Source organism: Bombus bifarius, unplaced genomic scaffold, assembly GCF_011952205.1.
Source record: "Bombus bifarius isolate JDL3187 unplaced genomic scaffold, Bbif_JDL3187 scf7180000007970, whole genome shotgun sequence".
NCBI lineage: Eukaryota > Metazoa > Arthropoda > Insecta > Hymenoptera > Apidae > Bombus > Bombus bifarius.
This window is the reverse complement of record NW_022884356.1, coordinates 5,671,644-5,679,738: the sequence shown is the minus strand read 5'-3', so window position 1 is coordinate 5,679,738 and position 8,095 is coordinate 5,671,644.

The following is an 8,095-nucleotide window of genomic DNA, read 5'->3' as shown; positions in this document are numbered from 1 at the left end:
TCGGCCGAAAGGCGAAACGAGCGCCAACTCGACGATGGTATCGCACGCCTCCGAGAATCCGGCTTAATCCGCGAATCGCTTGTTAGCAGTGCAAAAAGCGGCGACCAAGTCGAGGGATCGAGCACACGGCCTCGAATTAGAAGAGAAGGGAACGTCGAGAGAGGTCGATCGTGACGGAGATATCGCGGAGGTAACGCGCGATGTAATTGACTGATAATGGCAGATAGCTTAATATCTCGCACGGCGTGCCACGGAAAAATAGATTTCGCGAAAGTTTGATGGTATCGATGCTGGCACGAGACTTGATGCGGAAAGGCAGGAAGGAAATACTTTGCGATAAGGGCTGTGACGGATTTAACTCTGCGAGCTTGAACATAATAATCATTTTGGAGCTTCTGAACTAAGCCAAATTCGAAAAAGTTTCGGTCAAGTTAAATCGATGTTTGTCGAACCAAGATGAAGTTAATATTTACGTCCGAAGGGCGTTGGAGGCGTTCATTGTTTTTCACGCATTCCGGAAAACGCAGGACTCCTCCTAAACGCTGCAGAATAGGCCCATCGAGTGATCGATTATACATGCTGCTTCCAATTAATAAAATTAATAGCTTAATAAACGTATTTTCTGTAATTCTGATAATCGTTTATTAATCTCTTTGGCAAACACTTTTGAAGACCCCACGGCGTTTCGGGGCAGAAGACTTACAGTGTCATTAGGGTCAAGGTAAAACCGCCCCTGAACGAGGCATCATTTTTGTACTGCGTGGAGAAGATACGGACACTCGGTGGTAAAATTAGTTAGGTTTCAAAAGCATGAGATCTTCAATGTCTATAAAAAGTATTGGCACTCATCCTTATTTTCTAATGAGACGCTTTTTCATCAAGTTCTATACGCTTCATTTTCGTACTTCGAAATTCTAATCGATTAACGTAGAAATTCTATAATAAATACAATAATATGCCAATGCTTTTTATAGCCAGTTGTATATGAGTTTGGAAAAACGAGATAGGAATTTGAGATAATTTAATGGAACGTAAGGTGTAGAAGACTTGTCAGAAATGTGAGATGTTAATTCGGACTTACGTGTTCTTCCTTCACAGTAGCAGGTTAATTTTGACGAATAGAGCGATCAAAAATAAATATGACGTAATTCTCAACACACACCGGTTTACAGCGTTCCATTTTCTTTCCTTGTCAAACTTTGTCCATTCTATGGACATAAATAGAAACAAACCGATATATAAACGCGTATCTTTTGAAAGTTTATGAAAAAATTAGAAGAAAGATAACGAAATATAAAGATATAATGTAGTAAGTAAAAATAGATGGACGATATTTAAGTCTAGTTAAAAGTAGCATAATGCGCAACATTTATAAAATGTTAAAGGAGACTACATCTAAATATACTTAAAGCCGTGAAACTTCTTGCGAAAGACGCAAAACCCAAAGAGCCGGAAAGATTAGGAAAATCACGTCCTGGCTGCGACTCCCATTTAAACCGTCAGCAAGAAAGTTGGATGGCGTAGGCAAGCTTACGAGTAAATAACAAGCAAGAAGAGATATAGTTACACGAAGGAGGCTGTAATTAAAATCGGTTAGTATATACTCGGAGGTAATGAAGGGGCAAACACACAGTTTAGCTATCCAGCGACTCGCGATTTTCTCATACGTTCAGATACAGTCGTAATCGTTGAATACGAACAACCCTTGTGTCAGATAACATTCCGTTTTTTATTTGTCGTTCGATGCATTTTCTAAATTCGACTGTACATTACAGTACAAAAGTTTAATATTATTCTACTTAGAGTCTCCAGAATTTTATTTTGCGTGAGAATTTAGAAAATCAGATTTTACGAATGTTTTATATTTTGCTTTAAATTTGACAAGACATTAAGACTACGATATGCTAGAGAAAGTTTCCGATTTCGTTTTAGACAAAATATATTATAACAACGATCGTCAACTTGAATCAATAGGACGATATTAGGTTCGCAAAAATTCCATTCAATTTTATCCTAAGGTGTAACCCCAAGTTAACGACTAATTTTGAGGCCAAAATCTACGACTATGACAAATTAGAAACCTACGATTGCAACCATCTACCACTATTAACATCCTCGAAATTATCTTGCAAGGAGTCGTCGATCGCGTCAGCAGCAAGAACATCATGCGCACCTATAATCGTATTCCTATGGATGCTGGCTGCGCGAGTGTAATTTCGCAGACGCACACCACTGCATTTCTCCTGTGCATCGACAGCGATTACAATTCCCCGCAACGTAATTCCTTCGAATCCCTAATTGCCGCATTCATTCTCGCTCGACTCCATTTCCAGGCGTTGCGCGTTCATGCGTGCGCGTACTAAGGCTGTACACGCTCGAGCGACACGCACGTGCGCGATTTACGCGCCTGACCACCAAACAAAATAACCGCGGCTCACCTGATCTCTTATCAACATCTGGAATCGATACTGCACGAAAGGATACAGAGAATACTGTTATTTTCTCCATCTTCCCTCTGTCAACCTTTTTGGAATAACGACGACGTTACATCTTTGGAAAAGCGATAAATCTTTCAAGCTCGCCTGTGATACATGCCGCTTTCGATAGGACGATAGCGCGAAAAACTCGAAGGAAATTCGTCACGCGTTAAAGAAGAATACATGTGGCAGTCGACAACGAAGATACAAATATATATCGAACTTGATAAAGCGACACAGTGAGACATATGTCCAGATGGATATTCGGCAGGACAATGGGAACCACGGGTTTAAAGGATTTATTCGTTTTACCAGTAGATTGGTTTACCTCGCCTGTGAATCATTTTAACGAAGTACGTAGATTGAGATACAAACTATCTTTTTACGAATGCTTCGCCTCTAATTTTCGAATAAGCCGTCGTTTGAGAAACCATAGGATGTTTGACAAAAAAATAGAATGTAAAAGAAAAGCTTAGGCTGAAATCTACATCGATACACTTTCTCACATTAAGTAATTTTCCCAACTTCTTATATCAAATCCTATTCGAAATATTTCATACATTTTTATATGTTAACTGCGTTGCGTGAGTTTTTGCATGCTCAAATTTCCCATAATCCCATAAAAATACGCAGCCCGACGACACGCGTACCCACGACAGATTAAGCTCCGAAGAAGCAGCAATCAGACTAACGAACGATCGCTCGGTCTCCATCCTTGTTCGCAAATGCGTCTCAAAATTGGAACGGATTGAATTCATGGTCGATTTACCACCAGAAGGAGACTCGAACGTGATTCTGGTCAGACAAAAGCTCACGACGAATTCGTCACAGCTCGTACACGTGTATTCGTGTCGCAAAATCGCGGCTGTATGCCGACCGCGACGGAATTCGAGCAACGGCCAAATTCGACGGCTTTAACCAAGAGCCAAAATTGGCTCTTAGGCGCTCCGTAAGGAGACAATTGGACATCGGCCATTCCGCTGAGCGACAGCACAGATGCGACAAAAATATGCACAATTACGCTGAACGTTGGGACGTCGCTTCGTGAATAATAGGCGACCGTTTCTCCATCTTCCGCTTCGTTCCTATAGAAACTCTGGCCAGTGTAGAAATTGGCCCAGGCCACCGTACGACCGTTTTACGGCATCGTTGTCACGACGATTTTTTTCCTCGTTTTTTTATCCAACCAGAATGTCGTACTTGGGTCTCGTCTTACGAAATTTCATTGCGAGCTTCCTCCTAATACGTACCGCTGATAGAGGATAATCCAATTACATAGCAAAGGTTATGTGGTTCTAATTACGAGGATAATAGGATTATTTGAGTTACCTAAGCTTCAACACCTTAAAATTCAATCTTAAACTTTGCGCTAAATTTACGAAACATTTCGCATTCGATGTTACACTCGAACAGCAACTGGCTGTACCTAATAAGTTTGTCATATACGTAAGCCTATCGATAAACTTATACCTGAAAGACGCAACAGAACGAACGATTCGGAATGAAAAGCTTCCTCCGATACTCTGCGGCAAGATAATAGAATCAGGGTGCAGTAGCGCGCACAGCGAAGCGTCGCGTCGCAAACGTTGTTCATGTTTACCGTATGAAACAAGGCGGGCGTAAAATCGGGAAACAAGCTTTTTCAGTTTTCGCTACTGCCCTCTCTACCCTCCTATCAACCCCCTCCTATTCGAGAACGTGGGCGGCGTTCGCGCGACGAGACGATATCCGCGCGAAGATCCGTGCCGATGAAATTCCGGGGCCGAGGCTATTATCGGGAAGCACTCGTTTTAAAATATACCCCCGGCGTGTGGCATTTGCAATTCCGACGAGGAGTCCGCGAGTTTGCAATTCGTTCGGCAGGAGGCGAGCACGTAGCCGGCCAGACAGCCGAACGCTCGGCCGAGCGTGCGGCGACTCGCATAAACACGCTTCAAGTATCGAGCCCTGGACCAGGAAACGACCAGGTCTTGTGTACCGACAGACGCGACGTTTCCATGCTGGTATAATATGACTTCGTGTCCTGTGCTTGTTAAACGTCCCTCTGGATGCAACGTTATTTACGTACCTTCGAAACAGACGGCCAATGATCGAGAGTCCAGCAAGATGGGTGTGTACAGTGAATCACAAAAGTATTTGTACCAGCGTTTTTCAATTGCCAACTTTGAGCGATCCTAATCTTTTTAGAAATACAAGTTTAGTCCTTGCAACGTGCATCATCGTCGATACGAAAGTCTGTATCGTAAAAAATATCAACCGCTCGAAGTTCGCAATTGGCAGCGTATCGTTATACCGCTAATTATTATCGTATAGCGGCGTACGTAACAAAAGCCGCTGCGTGATAAATGGAGGGTGGCATCTTCCTAGAGCTCGGGCAAGGAATTTGCAAGCGTACCAGTTCCGAGTAGCTGGCTTCCAATGAAGTGAAATCGGTCTTCGCAACGAGTAACCCACAAATTCCTTAATACTATCTTAACAGTACGAATAATTTGTGAGTCATTGTACGCAAATAGCCAAGAGAATAAAAAATACTCGAATGTGTTATTATCATATATCGTGTACTATTGACCGGGTACTTACAACGTAAAGCGCTGTTTTAATCAGAATTCGCCATGAACGCAATATACATTCGGCATTCTCCGTTAAATCACAACTGAAACACAGCCCGCGCATTAATCTATCCTATCTAAACGGATAATTTCCAGCAACAACATTTCAGACAAAATGGGAAAGCCACGAAAGCGCACGACTGTCAATGATACCGCCCGATATCGGCGGAAGAAGCACGAACGGAACGTAGCACACAACTGCCATCGTTAACACCGCGTTCCATAACGACCGAAACAATCCTCGAGCGACGTTGGTTTCAGGCGACAAGGGTTATTTAGCGCATTTACGGTGAATCAGTGCTTTCTCCGTGAATTATAACGTTGAATGTTTATCCACTTCTGACGAGAGACCCTCCACGCGACCGACTCTTCAAAGTGGTACCGTTAATTTTAACGAAGAAATACGCCCCCTTCAGAAGGACGCGCTCCCTTCAAAGCCTGGCCTCGCTTTACTTAGCCGACGTAACTCTTTTTCGTAGCCCCCTTTCCCCTTCCGTTGCTCCCCCTCCCTCTTTATGTGCGCAACGCTGTACCGTGTGTATACCCCAGGTGTGAACGCGCGCTGAATTTTCTCCTTTTTCACCCTATCCTCTCCCCTATCCCGCGCTTCCTTTTCTCTCGACGTCAAAACGACGCCGAAATTGGACGACGGCCAAAAGCGACCCGTGCAGTACGCGAAAAGCCTGTCCTTTGCCTCCATCTCGCCCCTGGCCACCCTCCTATCACGACCATCCTCGTCACACCTCGTCGTTTCAAATGGAAACCGTCTTCGTTGCCTCTTCGTCCCCGTGCTATCAATTTATCCAGCCATTTCTTGGCCCTCCTTTGCCCTTCCGTTTATTCTTTTTGCGGACTTTCGTCGCCGCGACCAGCCCACCGTGGATAAATTATTGTTTACTCCGCCTAACATGACGTTTCTTTGGCGAGGTTATCGTTTGTTATTAACAATATTTAGCTGGCGCTCGTCGTCGCAGAAGAACGCAGCGAGTAATGCATAGAGCGTTGGCAAGATTCGACGAATAGCGAGAGGAACGTTTGTCGTTGGATTTGCCACGAGAGAATTTGAGATTTGTAATTGTCTCGAGAGCTACGGAGGTTGACGCGTTTTATTTTTTCGAGAATTCTTCCGAAGTAAATATTTTTATGAAACTGTTTCTTTCTCGACTAATACAAATTCGATTTTGTCGCGAACAAAGCGTCGTATGAAATATTTTATTCTATATTTGCAATTTATTTTTTCAGATAGAATTATCATTTTATTGGTTGTACGATAATTATAAGGACATTCTGTATAATGCAAGAAATCATTTGTACTTTCTCTTCTTTCTGCATTCTTCGTTTTCTTGATATCGTTATATTCTTATTTACTTGCATATTCTTTACCGCTTCATAGTTTTGCCACTTGTTAAAATTTGTATATCACCAGGGTCCAAATCTTACTATTAACAAAGCCATTTTAGTTATTTTTTCTATGTATAAGTCCCTGTGAAACATGTTCGCCGAAACATGCAAATACGTGAAAGGAACTTTTCATCGACGTCTCGTCGAATTTGATATAAAATCCAATTCGGAGTGTTCAAGACAGGTATCAATAATTCGTTCGGCCAGGATAAAGGGCCGATGTAAATTTAAAGTGCGGTGTATATCGCAGCGTAGCTTTTTTTCACGAATCGACGAGCTGCGTTAAAATTTATACGACACGCGTTTTCATGCGAGAATATCGAACGATCTCTGACACGCGCCGCTCCATTCCTTTTTTCCCCTTTTTTTTTCATTTTTCCTCCTCCCTCTCCCCCACTTCGTGACACTTTATTTTCGATAGAAAATTTAATACCCGGTGCTGCTGACGCGTGCAGCGAAACAAAGCAGATTTTAATTATGACGCTGAGCCCCGGGACTTAAAATCAACGGAATAACATTAAACGTAAAACGAACGCTCGTTCCGAAAGTAACACGAGCATTGTCGACGAATATTAATTTACTATACGTTATTTCTGCCTTTTCTTCCTTTCTTAATAGCCACTAGTACCATGACACGTGATAATTCCTCGTGAAATTGTGTCGCGACGTTGACTGCCGATGTGGTAAATACGTGACTGTCACATTTTTGCACAAAGACAAAAGATTAACCTTTCACTGCGTTCTATCGATCGATACTCCGCGCTTTTCGCAGAACCAGTGACATAAATCAACAAATAATAGTTTACGACAATACGCGAAGCTCTGTAAAGTATGTATACTCAAAAGTAACAAAAAAGTTACTAAAAGAAACTTGGTAAAAATTTAAGCGTATTATAATTGTCAAGAGTACGATAACACCGAATATCAGAAACACATACATCACGATATGTACACAAAAAATATCTACAAATTACAATCGTTCCGATACTTTCGATAATTTCGCTATATGTTCCAACTAAAACGTAATTTAAACAATATAAAATAAATACGCTTAAATCCTTTTTAATGCATCCTCCTATTTTCGTACCAATATCTTGATTAATTAAAAAATTCCAACAAAACCGTCGTTCACGTTAAAAGCTCGTCAATAAAGCGTTAACCGAAATGAAAGGAGGATTTCGCGAACAGAAAGCGGAAAGAACACGCGGCGAAACGAACGTATCAGCATGAAAATACAAAAGAGGTTGCGCCAGGGTGAGGGCGGGGGGTGGAGGGATAGCACGATTGTCGCAGATGAGACGCGAGGCGCAATGCGTTTCAATAAAATTCCTTATATATATTCGGGATCGGGCAAGGGTTTACACGAAAGCGAGTCGAAGGGAAGGTGCAACGCCGCGGAATATTGAGTCGGGGGCTTACGACGTAAACGTGGCCCGTTTCCGTTTTCGCGGTCCTTCCGCGATACACATTCACGCGAACAATACGCGCCCGAAAAGTAGAAATACCCGTCGTGAGACTCACTGCCGCGGAAAATAGAATTTCCAATACGTCACCTCCTAGCTGTTTCGATAACAGAAAACACCGTCTCTCGTGCATCGATTCCGCGAT